The sequence below is a fragment of the Musca domestica genome, unplaced genomic scaffold (assembly GCF_030504385.1).
Source record: "Musca domestica strain aabys unplaced genomic scaffold, Musca_domestica.polishedcontigs.V.1.1 15, whole genome shotgun sequence".
Lineage (NCBI taxonomy): Eukaryota > Metazoa > Arthropoda > Insecta > Diptera > Muscidae > Musca > Musca domestica.
In genome coordinates this window covers 12410079-12423854 of record NW_026712207.1, presented here as the reverse complement: position 1 = coordinate 12423854, position 13776 = coordinate 12410079, and the positions used below count along the sequence as shown (strand labels likewise).

General features: G+C 35.7%; 1 non-coding gene across 1 annotated transcript; it reads left to right on the top strand.

Moving 5' to 3' along the window:
* Nucleotides 1-9870: 9870 nt before the first annotated feature.
* LOC131801317 (U1 spliceosomal RNA) lies at nucleotides 9871-10034 on the top strand. Its single transcript, XR_009341782.1, has one exon. It is a non-coding gene; the product is annotated as a U1 spliceosomal RNA (small nuclear RNA).
* Nucleotides 10035-13776: the final 3742 nt, after the last annotated feature.

The window sequence follows — 13776 nt, the reverse complement described above, 5'->3', positions numbered from 1 at the left end:
ATATACCGATACATGAGATAAATTTGTAGGGAATGTTCCACTGCAATCTTGGTTCTCCAAATTGGTGTCAACATCGAAGAGTCTTGGCTTCAGGTTTAGGCATGAGAGGATTTATGTTTGGTCGACAGAGGCAAAGCTTGAGGAGAAATAACTAACTGAGACTTGACATCAGATGCGCTGGAACACAGTTGTTGAACTTGGCAAAGCAGACACCAATAATGCCCCACAATGTAATTAGGGCAGGGGTGCTCAAAACCGCGTTCTAGAACATGAAGAAAAAAAAGAGACAATTAAAGAGAAAATTAAAATTCTGTTTTTCTTTATATTTTACTGTTCTATTTAATTGTTTTTAAACACGAATGTTTGGCAATAGTTTATAAAGCAAATGGATAAAAAATATTTGTATAAATAATGACTTAACACTGTTTTGTTCTTGATTTAAATAAACAAAGAGAAATTTGACTGAAAACAGACATTTCTTCTTGAGCACCCCTGAATTAGGGGCATAGGGCCTTACGAAGCCTGTTGAAGGTAGGGTTGTTATACGTCGATATTGAGTTACATTCACCCAGTTAGGCCTGGGCTTCAGATTATATCGTGAAGGAAGTAATAACGCTGATGGTAAGCGTTATTACTTCCTTGACGAATTGACTGTGTCTTGGTATCAGATGCCCTGGAATTTCGGGACGGATTTATTGAACTTAGCAATGCTGACACCAATAATGCCTTGCGATGTAATCTGGGCTCATGCGACTAAAAGAAGTCAGGTTATGCCTCTTGGTCCCTTGGCCTTGTTTCGATCGATCTGAGTCGATCTAGCTGTGTATGTCTTTCCGTCTGTCCATATTAATTTGTAATCACGTACATGTCGCAATTATTTCCCGAACCTCACGAAATTTAGCATGGAGGTGGGGTTAGAGCCAAAAGAGAAGCATATTCCTTTTGGAGATGATTTAGTGATTGAAATTGACCAAAACCATAAAAGTTGTCTGATTTTGCTGATGCTGATGAAATTTTACTCCGATGTTTATTTGGTCTGCAGGACTTTTGGTATTAAAATTATATAGGTCCTCTTTTAGATATAGCCTGCATATAATAGTACTATATTCCAGGTCTTCGTATAGCCCTCAAATAACAGTACCTCTCTGTACCTGTTCGGTATTTTTATGATTTTAACCGTATTTTTCAAGGATTTTAACAGTTTTTTTTAATATCAAAATTCCTTCCAAATGATGGAGGTTATTTAAAATTCGGCCTGTTCATTATTTTTTGTCATTTTTTATATTGCATGCGATTTTTATACCTACACCACACTGTGGTCAAGGTATTATGACTTGGTGCATTTGTTTGTAACATGGAGAAGGAAGCGAGATAGATCTATAGTTCCCTTTGATGATCTGCTAGAATCATTCTTAGTCAATTTATGCCCGATTTGTCTTTTATTGTCCACCAACTGTGTAATATTATTTCAAATAGGATGGGATTCGACACATACGACCAAGTTAAGCCTAGAAGAAAGTAGGTAAAATTTTTGAAAATAGGTTCAGACATAGCTTAAGCCAGATTTGGCATTGGCTCAGATTTGAATATAGCTCTTTACTCGATTTCAAGTTTATTTGCACCAAATGTTTATATATGCCCAAATTGAATGGATTTCGGCACATACGAACGAATTTAGCCGAGGAAAAAGTAAATCAAAGTTCGAATAGGATGGATTTATATGAATATCGGTTAAGACAGAAATGCCACCATAAAATTTAGTAGAAATGATAAGGAGGATTTACCTCCGATATATTACTTGTTTCGGCATTTTAAAAAGCTTTTTACACCCCATAACACTATGTCCGATCCTCACTCAATTTTGAATTTTGGTAGGTTTAGGGTCAAATTTGAACCCTATTGTTTACGAAGATGTATATGTAAGGGTTCAAATTGCCAAAAAAAAAAAAAAAAAAACTAAAATTTTCCTGATTTTGCAGGGCAATCTGCCATTTTGGATGACCACTGGATTATATTTAGCGGGTAAAATTGGCCATAACTTCCGCGTGAACTTGTTTTGAATACTTATCAGCACGATGGACAAAAGATAAAAGCGTCCGATCAAAAACCAAAGGAGACACTTGGGCAGGGCTTTATGACATTATTTCAAAAACGAGATCTACAATATCAGATTTGGACCTAAGAAGGTTTCTAACACGTTATCACATGTTCAATCCCGCGTAACAATAGCCTTTGCTTACTTGTTTATTATAACATGCAGGCATAGGCACATTTTTGATTTGGTAACATTTTTATAAACAAAAGACCAACTAGAGGCCTTTCGTACAATGAGGCGAACTAAATATTTCTCCATTAAATAAAAGTCCTTTTAGAAGTCTGTAAGCCCACATTTCGCCTCTTCTGTCGAAGAAAATTGTATTCCGTTGTCAGTTTGCTCCAGTTCCCTTTTTTCTGTAGACTGTACTTAAGTTACCACGAATGCTTGGAGTCGGATGTTCCAATACCCCCAGTTGTTTTTAAAACTGGTATTATTATTGTCATTAAAATTTATTTGTGAAAATTTGAATATTTTAACAAAAATATTATTGGCCATTAAATAACGAGATGTGCCCTGCGATATGCGTTTCAGTCTCAGTGCATTACAAGTTGGCATTTGTTTTCAAAACAAAAGTCAGGAAACTTAAAAGTGTTTTACGGTAGTACAGAAAAGAGAAAATTAAGTCCATAAAAAAGTGTCAAATAAACATAGGAATTTTATGGCGATTTTTTAAAAGCGATTTTTTTGCATTTCCGTTAAAGTGTTAACGACAACAGGTTGTAAACGACGCGGACATAAATCATAATTTGAAATTGTGTGCCTGGGGCAAAATGTGATTTCAAACACTTTTTTCATTGCATATCAAATGAAAGTTTCTCAGTTAAGTTTTTTGCAGGATCCTCCCTTGATTGATTCGAATTTACGAAGAAATGTATTTTATTTAAAATCCCTTATTCACCTGACCATATGAGTGTTTCGCCGTTTTCATAATTAATAATTAACACTCAATTTGCCTGCGTTCAAATATTGTTTGTTATTTTGTTTCACAATAAATCCTTAATGCATTTTAAACTGACACAAAGCACGATTTCAGTTTGAATATTATTTCAATAAATATTTGCTTGTTTTTTCGAATTCTGCAGCAATTTGTTTACATACTTAATATTCAAAATGCAAAGTGTCTCGGCGAGAGACGACGCCCTCCTTGTATGTTCAGAAGCACTGCTGAGACACGTTCAATGACATCATAAATGTTTCAATAAAATTGAATATCATAAATCATTCGCTAAAATATCTAATATTATATCATATGCATATGTGTACATATACCGAAGGTATTTCTGATAGGGGTCCAAGACCCACATTAAATCAATATAAGCACTTCAATATATATGTTTACAGGGTGAGATAATTAAAAACTGCAACAAAGTCAAACGCCATAATTCTTACTCCTTTTTTTAAATTTTATTGAACGAAAGCAAACATGTTAAATAGCAGTAAGTTCGCCGGGCCGAACTTTGAATACCCTCCACCATTTGGAACGAATTTGAAAATTTTTAAAAAATAAAATTCTTAAAAAATGCTTGTTAAAATTTTAAAAATACCGAATATAGCCGTTATATTGGGGTCTATACGACGTGGACCTACATAGGCATTGTTTGTCATAAACCATCACCATATTAAAATTCCAAACTTGAAATAAATGGTGAATAATGTAGCTAAAATCATCAAAATATCGTATAGAGGCAGGTACCATTATATCGGATCTATGCGAAGACCTGGACCAGCATAGACAATTTTCTGTCACAGGCTATAGCATCCATTACGAACGTCAAATACGACATCTGAAATAATTTCGGTGGGTATTGTAGCCAAACTCGTCAAAATAAAGAGAGGTTCTGATATATGGGGCCTATACGAAGACCTAGATCTGCATAGAAAATTTTCTGTCACAGACTGCAGTTCCCATTACGAAGTCTAAATACGTAATTTGAAACAATTCCGGTGAATAATGACGCAAAAATCATCAAAATACCGAATATCGGGAGGTACCGTTATACGGGGGCTATATGAAGACGTGGACCTGCATAGACAATTTTCTGTCTGAGGCTGTAGTATCCATTTCGAACTTCAAATACCAAAGTTGAAACAATTCCAGTGAATAATGTCGCTAAAATCATCAAAATACCGAATATCGGGAGGTACCGTTATATAGGGGCTATATGAAGACGTGGACCTGCGTAGACAATTTTCTGTCTTAGCCTGTAGTATCCATTTCGAACTTCAAATACCAAAGTTGAAATATTTCCTGTGAATAATGTCGCTAAAATCATCAAAATACCGAATATCGGGAGGTACCGTTATATAGGGGCTATACGAAGACGTGGACCTACATGGCCCATTTACGGACTTAACTGCCAACTGGAAACATAAACACGTGTGCAAAATTCTAACCTTCTCCCTCAATTCGTTCGACAGATAACGTGATTACAACAGACAGACGAACAGTACGGTGGAGGGTATAAAAATGTCGGAAATAGTATCAAATTTTAGAATAAGTTTAGATTTGTTCGAATTGGTCATCTTTGGCACGAATTATGGCCTCCAAACGGCCAATGAAACCACCACACGCTTCCCGAATGTTGCTCTGCGGTATTTGGCCCATTCCCGGCGACGCACTTGCTTGAGGTGATCGACACTTTGGTATTTTTTTAGTGCCAACCTTACTTTCCAAAATACCCCAGATACAATAGTCCAACGGATTGCTATCCGAAGATTTTGACGGCCACTGTGCGCTGGAAATGAAGCGAGGAACATCATTTTGTTACCATTCTTGGGTGGTGCGTGCTGAGTGCGATGGTGCTGAGTCCTGTTGGAATGTCCAAGGCCTTAATACACCTTCCAGAATATTTTCGCGAAAATATTCGGCATTTATTTTGATGCCACGGTCGATTAATACGAGTGGAGAGCAACCATCGGCTGTTATGACGGCCCACACCATCACCATGGCCGGCGCTTGAGTTTTGGTGGCCAACCGAAGGTGCACATTTTCAGCTGACCTCTATGGCGAGTAAACACGATCATTTTGTTTGGACAACGAATGTTTTCTCATCGGAGACGGGGAAAACCAATTTCGGCAGTTCACCAATTTCGGCCAAGCGAAGCAACTCATTAGCTCTTTTGAGTCTCTTTTCTTTCTGTGGCGGTGTAAGTTCTTGCACTTTTTGGAATTTAACAGGATTTACCCCGAGCTCATTTTTCAATGTTTGCCGAATGGAATAATGCGATATGCTCAGTCGCCGAGCCATTTTTCGGTCACTGCCACGCGGGTTTCGGTCAAGTCGCTTCTTTACCTTTCGCAGGATTTATGCTGATGTTGCTGTTTTCTTCCGTCCACTTCCTTGACGTCGGGCCACGCTACCAGTATCACGGTAACGAGCGATGGTATGAGACACAAAAGATATATTCATATTTAAATGCTGGAGTGTTATAACGATAGCCACTTGTGGTTTTCCAGCCAAATATAAAGAAATCACACTACCACGCTTGAATTCCACCACAAATAACTTTTTTTCTGGAAAATTCTCACCAAAATGCTTTTGTACGCTTGTAAACTATATAATGAGCTGTCACTGGAATAATTTTAACATCTGTCGGACGAGTGGCTTTGAAATGACAGTAGTCTGAAGTTGGTTGCAGTTTTTTCATCTCACCCTGTATATTACTAAATTTTAACAAAAAAAAAAAGAATAATTATATGTATGGCTAAATATAAATTTTAATTGCATAATTTCTTTTTAATGAGTTTTTGAATTACCAAATTCTGAAAATATTATTGTTATCACAAAAACAGAACCATAAAAATTTAATGGAAATTAGAATGACATTAATGTCAATCACTGTATGTTCTGTTATTGCAGGACGAAATAAACAAGTAAACAAAGGCTTCTGGACATTGCCCTATATTAACGCGCTCTGTCGTGATGATAGGTCTTGAAAACAATTTCATACAAAAGTTGTAGGCCATTTTATCCCCTAAATATTATTTGATGACCATCAAAAAAGCTAGGTTTCTGCTCTGCCCTTGTCTGGAAAATTTTTGAAATGAAAATTTCCAATTCAGGCCCTTACTTTTTTGGAATCATCAAAATGCATCAAAATGAATAGGCTAATATTCTGGTCCAAATCCAATTATCATGAAAAATTTCGTCAGGATTGGACGATAATTACGATCTGTACATAATACTCCCAGCATATAGGGTGTAAATAAAATATTACAAAATAAAATAAATAAAATATTACAAATCATCCAACAAAAAATCTGACAGAAAATATCACATTTTTTAAAAAACACCTCGAAATATACATTTTAGATCCCACAAAGTATATATGTTCTTGATAATTTGAAGTTTCTAATGGATACTTCAGCCTGTGACGGAAAATTGTCTATACAGTTCCAGGACTTCTATAACCCCCATATATCGTACCTCCCTATATGCGGTATTCAGATGATTTTAGCTATAGTAATCACTGGATATTTTTCAAGTTTCGTATTTGTAATGGCCTATGACAACAAAAGTTTCCTATGCTGGTCTTCGTAAAAACCACAATATAACGGCTATATTCGGTATTTTTAAAACTTTAACAAAATTTGTAACGGATTTTATTTTTTCAAATTCGTTCCAAATGGTGGATGCTATTCAAAATTGGGACCGGCCGAACTTATTGCTTTTGACTTGCTCGAATTATAAAATTTTCAAAAATTAAAAATGTTCCTGTGTATTTAGAGCCTATACAAGCCTATGTCGGAAATGAGACAATAAAAATATTAAAATGTTTTATGAAGATTTCATAAGTATTTTTATATCCGACCACACTGTGGTACAGAGTATTATACCTTTGTGCATTTGTTTGTAACAGCAGAAGGAATCGAAATATATCCATAGTTCCCTTTGATAAACTTCATAGAATCACATTCTGAGTCGATTTATGCATGTTCTTCTGTTCAGGTCACATTTATTGTCTGATTAAAATTAAATTTTCCACAAATATATAGTGTCATCCGATTTCATGAATATTGTGCACCAAATGCGTTATATCAGTCCGAATCAAATGAATTTTAGCAAACAGGGCCATGTTCAGTCCAAACGTATGTCTGGCAATTTTGGTAAATATCGGTTCAGATTTAGATATAGCTCGACCAATTTCATTTTTCTGTGCGTCAGAATTCAGACCAGATGCAAGCACTTTGAATTTGGGAAAGTCGGTTCAGACATAGCTATAGCTCCCATTTACATGTTTCATACGATTTGCGGTTTAAATTCCTCACATTAGAACATGCACTTCAAAGCAATGGTATTTGGTACCAGATATCACACACAGCTCAGAAATGCCTCCGCCAAATTTTATGGATATCAGTTTAGATTTGGATATAGCTTCCATATATATCTTCATCCGATTCGAGATTTATTGTGCACCGAATATGAATTGGATGGACTTTTGCACACTCAACGGAATTTATACCGGAAATAAATACGAAATTTATTGAATCTCGGTTGCACCGATTTATTTCATTCAACACATTTAGTTCCGAGATTTAATATATTTTTTTTTACTTTTTTAGGGTAATTGCTCAGAAATTTTTTCCATCGTAGGGGAGGGGATATTTTTAGGAGGAAGGGGTATTTTTAGGGGGAAGGGATATTTTTAGGGCGAGGTGGAACAGAACAGAGGAACGAAATCGGTTAATATTGTCGTTCTCGAAGTCATATTATGTACTTTATGGTACGAGAGACATAAATGCCTCCGTCAAATTTGGTAGAAATCGATTTAGTGTAGGATATACAACCCAGGCATTAGTTCTCTCTAATTCCAATTTATAATTATTCTAAAGCTGTAATCCACTTCACATTAATTCCCAAAAAATTCTAGTTCAAATTTCATTGTGAGTCTCGGAACAGAAGAAATTGGTATAATTAATATTTAACATTAAAAAATATCGAAAATTTTGATTCATAAAAAACCTTTTTTATTTTCTAAAATTGAAATTTTGAAATATATTTCATTCATTCAATTCATTCAATGAAATTTAAACAAAAATGTAAAAATTATGGCGGTTGACTTTGTTGTAATTTTTTTATCTCACCCTGTATAAATTACCGTTTTAAGGGGTATATAAACAAAGGAAAACATATAGTTTTTAGCTTCAATATTTTACGCAATATGTATGTATAAACAATTGCCATACCCTTTCGACAATCTTAAAATTTTCGGACTGTTAAAAATTCAAAATAGCGGCATTAATCAATTCTTTGTAGTCATTTAAGCTAGGCAATTTTTTTCTCTACACATTATTGATGACAATATTAATGTCAACAGGAATTTCGTTGTATTGTCTTCTTGAGATCATTAATCATTTACGCATTTTGTATAGCCACAAAAACGGCCCAAGTGCTGAAAGGCTCAAAATGCAAAGTAAAAAGTAAAACTACGCAAATTAAACATTGTAAGTATTTTTCAACTGTCAACACTTGTATTGTGTTTTTGTTGTGGTCAACTTTGACAATTGTCAACGCGAACTAAAATTCTGGTCATTCATTGTATGGCCGTAGGCCATTTTTGTCTGCTGCGTTGCATATCTCAGGAGGCAATGATAAGTTTTATTTATTTGTTTCAATTTAGGCTTCATTGTTTTTGCTTTTCACAAGATTTGTACTGCCTGCTTAGTGTTTCTTGTTTTTTATTCCAGTTCGATGTCAATGAGTTCATTGCTTTGCTATCCGGACATAAAACGCACAAAAAGTACTAATCAACATGTTACGAAGCATAAATAAATGAAATGCGTAATGTCTGTGGCTTGATTGTGTTGCTGTTGTTGTTGCTTTGCTGGCTTAACAATTTATTGTCAGGGTTAAACGGCAATAAGAAGTCGATCGATAGGCTGGACGAAAACAACAAAAATTTTCGTTTTATGTCTTGGCCAGCCAAATGTTGAGATCTAAATGAATCGATTATGGCCATTTAAAGTGAGACCAAAACATGAGTTAATTGATTTATTTCAAGCTAAGCTCAAGGTTAATCGTTCGTTTTCAGAGACAATTTTAACAGTTTACAATTGTTTGAAAAAGAAGGGTCAAGACTCACTTTACTGTGGGAACAAGGAAGAGGTGTTAGGAAATAATTGCAGAAAAAAATAAATTTTTTGGTTATTTTTGGGGTTCCTTCTTCCCCATTTTATCCAATTCATTTAGTGAAATACAAATGTCGCATGGAATCATTTTTGGCAATGGTGGAATAAAATCCCAAAATTTAAGAATAAAACCGTGACGATACAAATGACAGAAAAAATCCACTGTTGAATTGTCAAACTGCAAATGTTCTGATGATTTCCGCACCAACAAAACCAAAGCACTTGCCATACGCATGTACAAAACGAAGTGGTGGATGAGGCATTGAGAAAAAGTATCTGAGAAATACAATTTATTCTTTGCACTCTGTATTTGTATCTACACACATTCATACCTGTGTGTATTAATATTAGAGTGCCACACAACTACCTCGTAGCCTTGCCTTCATGCAGTGCCACATTTCCTGCCAGCACATGTCTTTAACATTTACTTATGCAGCACCCTAATGTGTATCTACAAGATACACAACACACCACCATTTCGCCATGTGGGCTTTGTACAAAATCACCCTCATTTACAACATTTCATACAAAAATCCGTTTTCATTGCCACAAATACTTTTTCGCTGATTCTTGCCTTCCTAAGAATTCTCATTCAGTTGGAAATTCTCGTTCCTAAAGTAGTTTGCCATTGGCAGCGAAAAGCATACTTACCTGGCGTAGGGGTTACCGTGATCATGAAGGCGGTTCCCCCGGAGTGAGGCTTAGTCATTGCACTACGACTGAGTTGACCTCCGCGATTATTCCTAATGTGAATAACTCGTGCGTGTAATTTTTGATAGCCGGGAATGGCGTTCGCGCCGTCCCGATTTATTTTAATCAATTTCATTTGGGAGTAAAAAATGTCGAAGAAAATTTTAAGTATGGCCCATAATACATATTTAAAGTTTTTCGAAACTATGGATGCGTAAAAATTTAAAGCTGGCCTTCAATTCGATAAAAAAATTTTTCATTTCACATTTCTTGCCTTTATAATGCCTTTCACTTTACATCTTTGTAAAACTGAACCAGGAAAAGAACAATCTGTGGAGTGATTGAAACAATTATGAATACGACCTCAGAATTTCTTGATAATTGGTGTCAGAAATGATAAAAAAAATACGTGATTTCAACTTGAGGAAAACCAAATTCGAAGGAAAAATCGTAAATCGTTAAATATACTGTGAGACCAAATTCAACTTTTTCAATAATTACGGAAAAAATCCAGGAGATTATGAAAGTAGGTCTGTATCGGCGTTTTGAAAGGCTACATCGCAAATTAACCTAAATAGAGGGCCAAAGTTCTCCCTCTTCCACACTTTTGAAAATTTTCGGATTAAGATTCCTCGGAACCAGTGCAGGGTGAGATAAAAATACTGCAATAAAATCAAAAGCCATAATTTTTACTCCTTTTTTTTAATTTCATTGAATGAAAACAAAAAATGTCGAAGATAGCATCAAATTTTAAAATAAGTTTAGATTTGTTCGAATTGGTCACCTTTGGCACGAAGTATGGCCTTCAAACGGCCAATGAAAGCGTCACACGATGCCCGAATGGCGCATTCCCGAAACGCTTTCTTAAGGTGACACTTTGTAATTTTTTAGTGCCAACCTTGCTTCCCGAAATACTCCAGACACAATAGTCCAACGGATTGGTATCCGGAGATTTTGGTGGCCATTGTGCGCTGGAAATGAAGCAAGGAACCTTCTTTTGTAACCATTCTTGGGTAGCGCGTGCTGAGTGCGATGGTGCTGTTGGAATGTCCAAGGTCTGCGGCCAAAATATTTGCGTAACAAAGGCTTTAATATACCCAGCATTTTTCCAGATTCGTTTCGCGATAACATTCGGCATGTATTCTGATGCCACGGTCGATTAATACGAGCGGAAAACGACCATCGGCTGTTATGGCGGCCCACACCATCACCATGGCCTGCGCTTGAGTTCTGGTGGCCAACCGAAGGTGCAAATTTTCGGCTGATCTCTGTAGCAAGTAAACACGATCATTTTGTCTGTTTACAAACTGCTGCACAACGAATGTTTTCTAATCGGAGAAAACCAAATTCGGCCGTTCACCACTTTCGACCAAGCGAAGCAACCTCTTTAGCTCTTTTAAGTCTATTTTCTTTCTGTTGCGATGTAAGTTCTTGCACTTTTTGGAATTTCAATGGCTTTACCCTGAGCTCATTTTTCAATATTTGCCGAATGGAATTTTGCCATGTGATCAGCTCACGAGTCATTTTTCGCCCACTGCGACGCTGGTTTCGATCAAGTCGCTTCTTTACTTTTCGAACCATTTCTGCTGATGTTGCTGTTTTCTTCCGTCCACTTCTTTGATGTTGGGCTAAGCTACCAGTATCACGGTAACGAGCGATGGTACGAGACACAAACGATTTATTCACGTTTAAATGCTGTAGTACGCTAACGATAGCCACTTGTGGTTTTCCAGCCAAATTACACTATCACGCTTGAATTCCATCACGAATAACTTTTTTTGTGGGCAATTCTAACCAAAATGCTTTTGTACGCTTGTAAACAATATAATGAGCTGTGACTGGAATAATTTTAACAGCTGTCGGATGAGTGGCTTAGAAATGACAGCAGTCTTAAGATGGTTGCAGTTTTTTCATCTCACCCAATATATCTTAATACAATAGTTTTTATAAAAATTACATTCAAAATGTATGTACTAAATGTGAAAATTATGTGTTGGCTTTTATTCTGCTAACTCAATATGCATCCATCCGAGTCAAAATCACCTTTTAAACTTATTTTTTATTTTTGGGGAAATCAGTCAGAGAAGGAATCGTTCTAGATCAAATTTCAATGTAAATCTCAAAAAAAAATATAGTCCTAATATGTACCATAAAAATAGCATTCATTTTAATTTCAGTCTTGGATTAGTCCTTTAGAAATGAACCTTTACAGCCTTGTCCTTTAAAAATTTACATGAAATAGTCTTCTAAAAATGCATGGTTACATCTTGAAATAATCCTTAAAATTACACATTTATTGCTCTGAAATAATCCTTGAATAATTCTCAAAAAAAAAAAACTTACAAATCCAAATTTATAGCCTTGAAACAGTCTTTTAAAAATCCACGTTTACAGCCTTGAAATAGTCATTAACAAGTAAAAAAGTATCGGTCGGTTTTGCCGACAGATGTATACCCTCAGCCCTCTTCACCCTCTATGGAGTGGGTTTTGAAAGAATGAGTCAATATTGTTCATTTCGTATCGGACCTAAATAAATATGATATAAATATTATTATAGTAAATAGATAAATCAATTGTATAGAATCGCTGAGTTGTTTCGCAATTTATGACAGATAAAAGTATTAAAAATTGTGTCCCTTTGTGTGGGAGGTACCAGCAGGTGTTCGCAGATATATAGCATCCTCACAACAGATCTGGTGTTAGCAAAAATGCTTGTATGTGTGAAATTTAAAGAGAGTTGAATCCTTATTTCGCTTTCTTTGAGCGTTATGTTTTTCAAATTTAGATTATTGCTTCCCTTTCTGTGCAGAAAATATATATTTTTTAATTTCGACCATTTGTGGGGGAGGTACCAGAAGAGGGGGACCGATATACTCCATCTTTGCACTAGACCTTGGGCTAATAAAATGATTGGTATGTGTGAAATTTGAAGACAATCGGACTCTTACATCACATTTTATGAGAGTTGTAATTATTAAAAATTTTGACCATTTGTGGGGGAGGTACTTGATGGAGTGGACCGATATTGTCCATTTTCACACCTGACCGAGTACTGACGCAAATATTAGGATTTGCAAAGTTGGAGCAAAATCGGATTATCCTTTCTCTTTCTGTGCAAAGAATATATTTTTTTGCAAATTCCAACCTTTTGTGGAGGAGGTACCAGAAGGAGTTGACCGATATTGTCCATCTCCGAACTCGTTCTTTTTTGACAAAGATATTACGATGTACCAAGTTTGGACCAAATCGGATACTCCCTTCGAGAGTTATCGTGCGCACCAGCCAGCCAGACAGACAGACGGACGGACATCGCTAGATCGACTACAAATGTTCTGAAACGGATTTGGTCCAAAGACACCTAGCGTCTAAAACCGTTATTTCGACTAGGCACGTTTTGACAGTATCAAATGATATATACCCTCTGTAGCCATATGGCTGAGGGTATAAAAATCGACGTTTATTGCTTTGAAATTGTCCTTGAAAAGTCCACGTTTTTGCCTTCATAATAATTAGCTTCTTAATAAAAATCACGTTTATAGCCCTGGAATAGCCTTGGAATAAAAATCCAAGTTTTTAGCTCTTGAATAATTTTCAAAAAAAAACTTAAAAATCCAATTTTATAGCCTTGAAATAGTCCCTTAAAAATCCATATTTACAGCTTTGAAATACTTCTTTTAAAAATTAAAGCCTTGAAGCAGTCTTAAGCGTTTATTGCTTTTTTCTAACAAAACCCAATTTATTCTAATATAATTTTATAAAATTTTATGTTATTGCTTTAACGTGTTAATAACACCGATCGTTAATCATGGTCATTTAAGCGAATTTTATTGCCTGACTTTCTGCTGTTTTTACATCAATT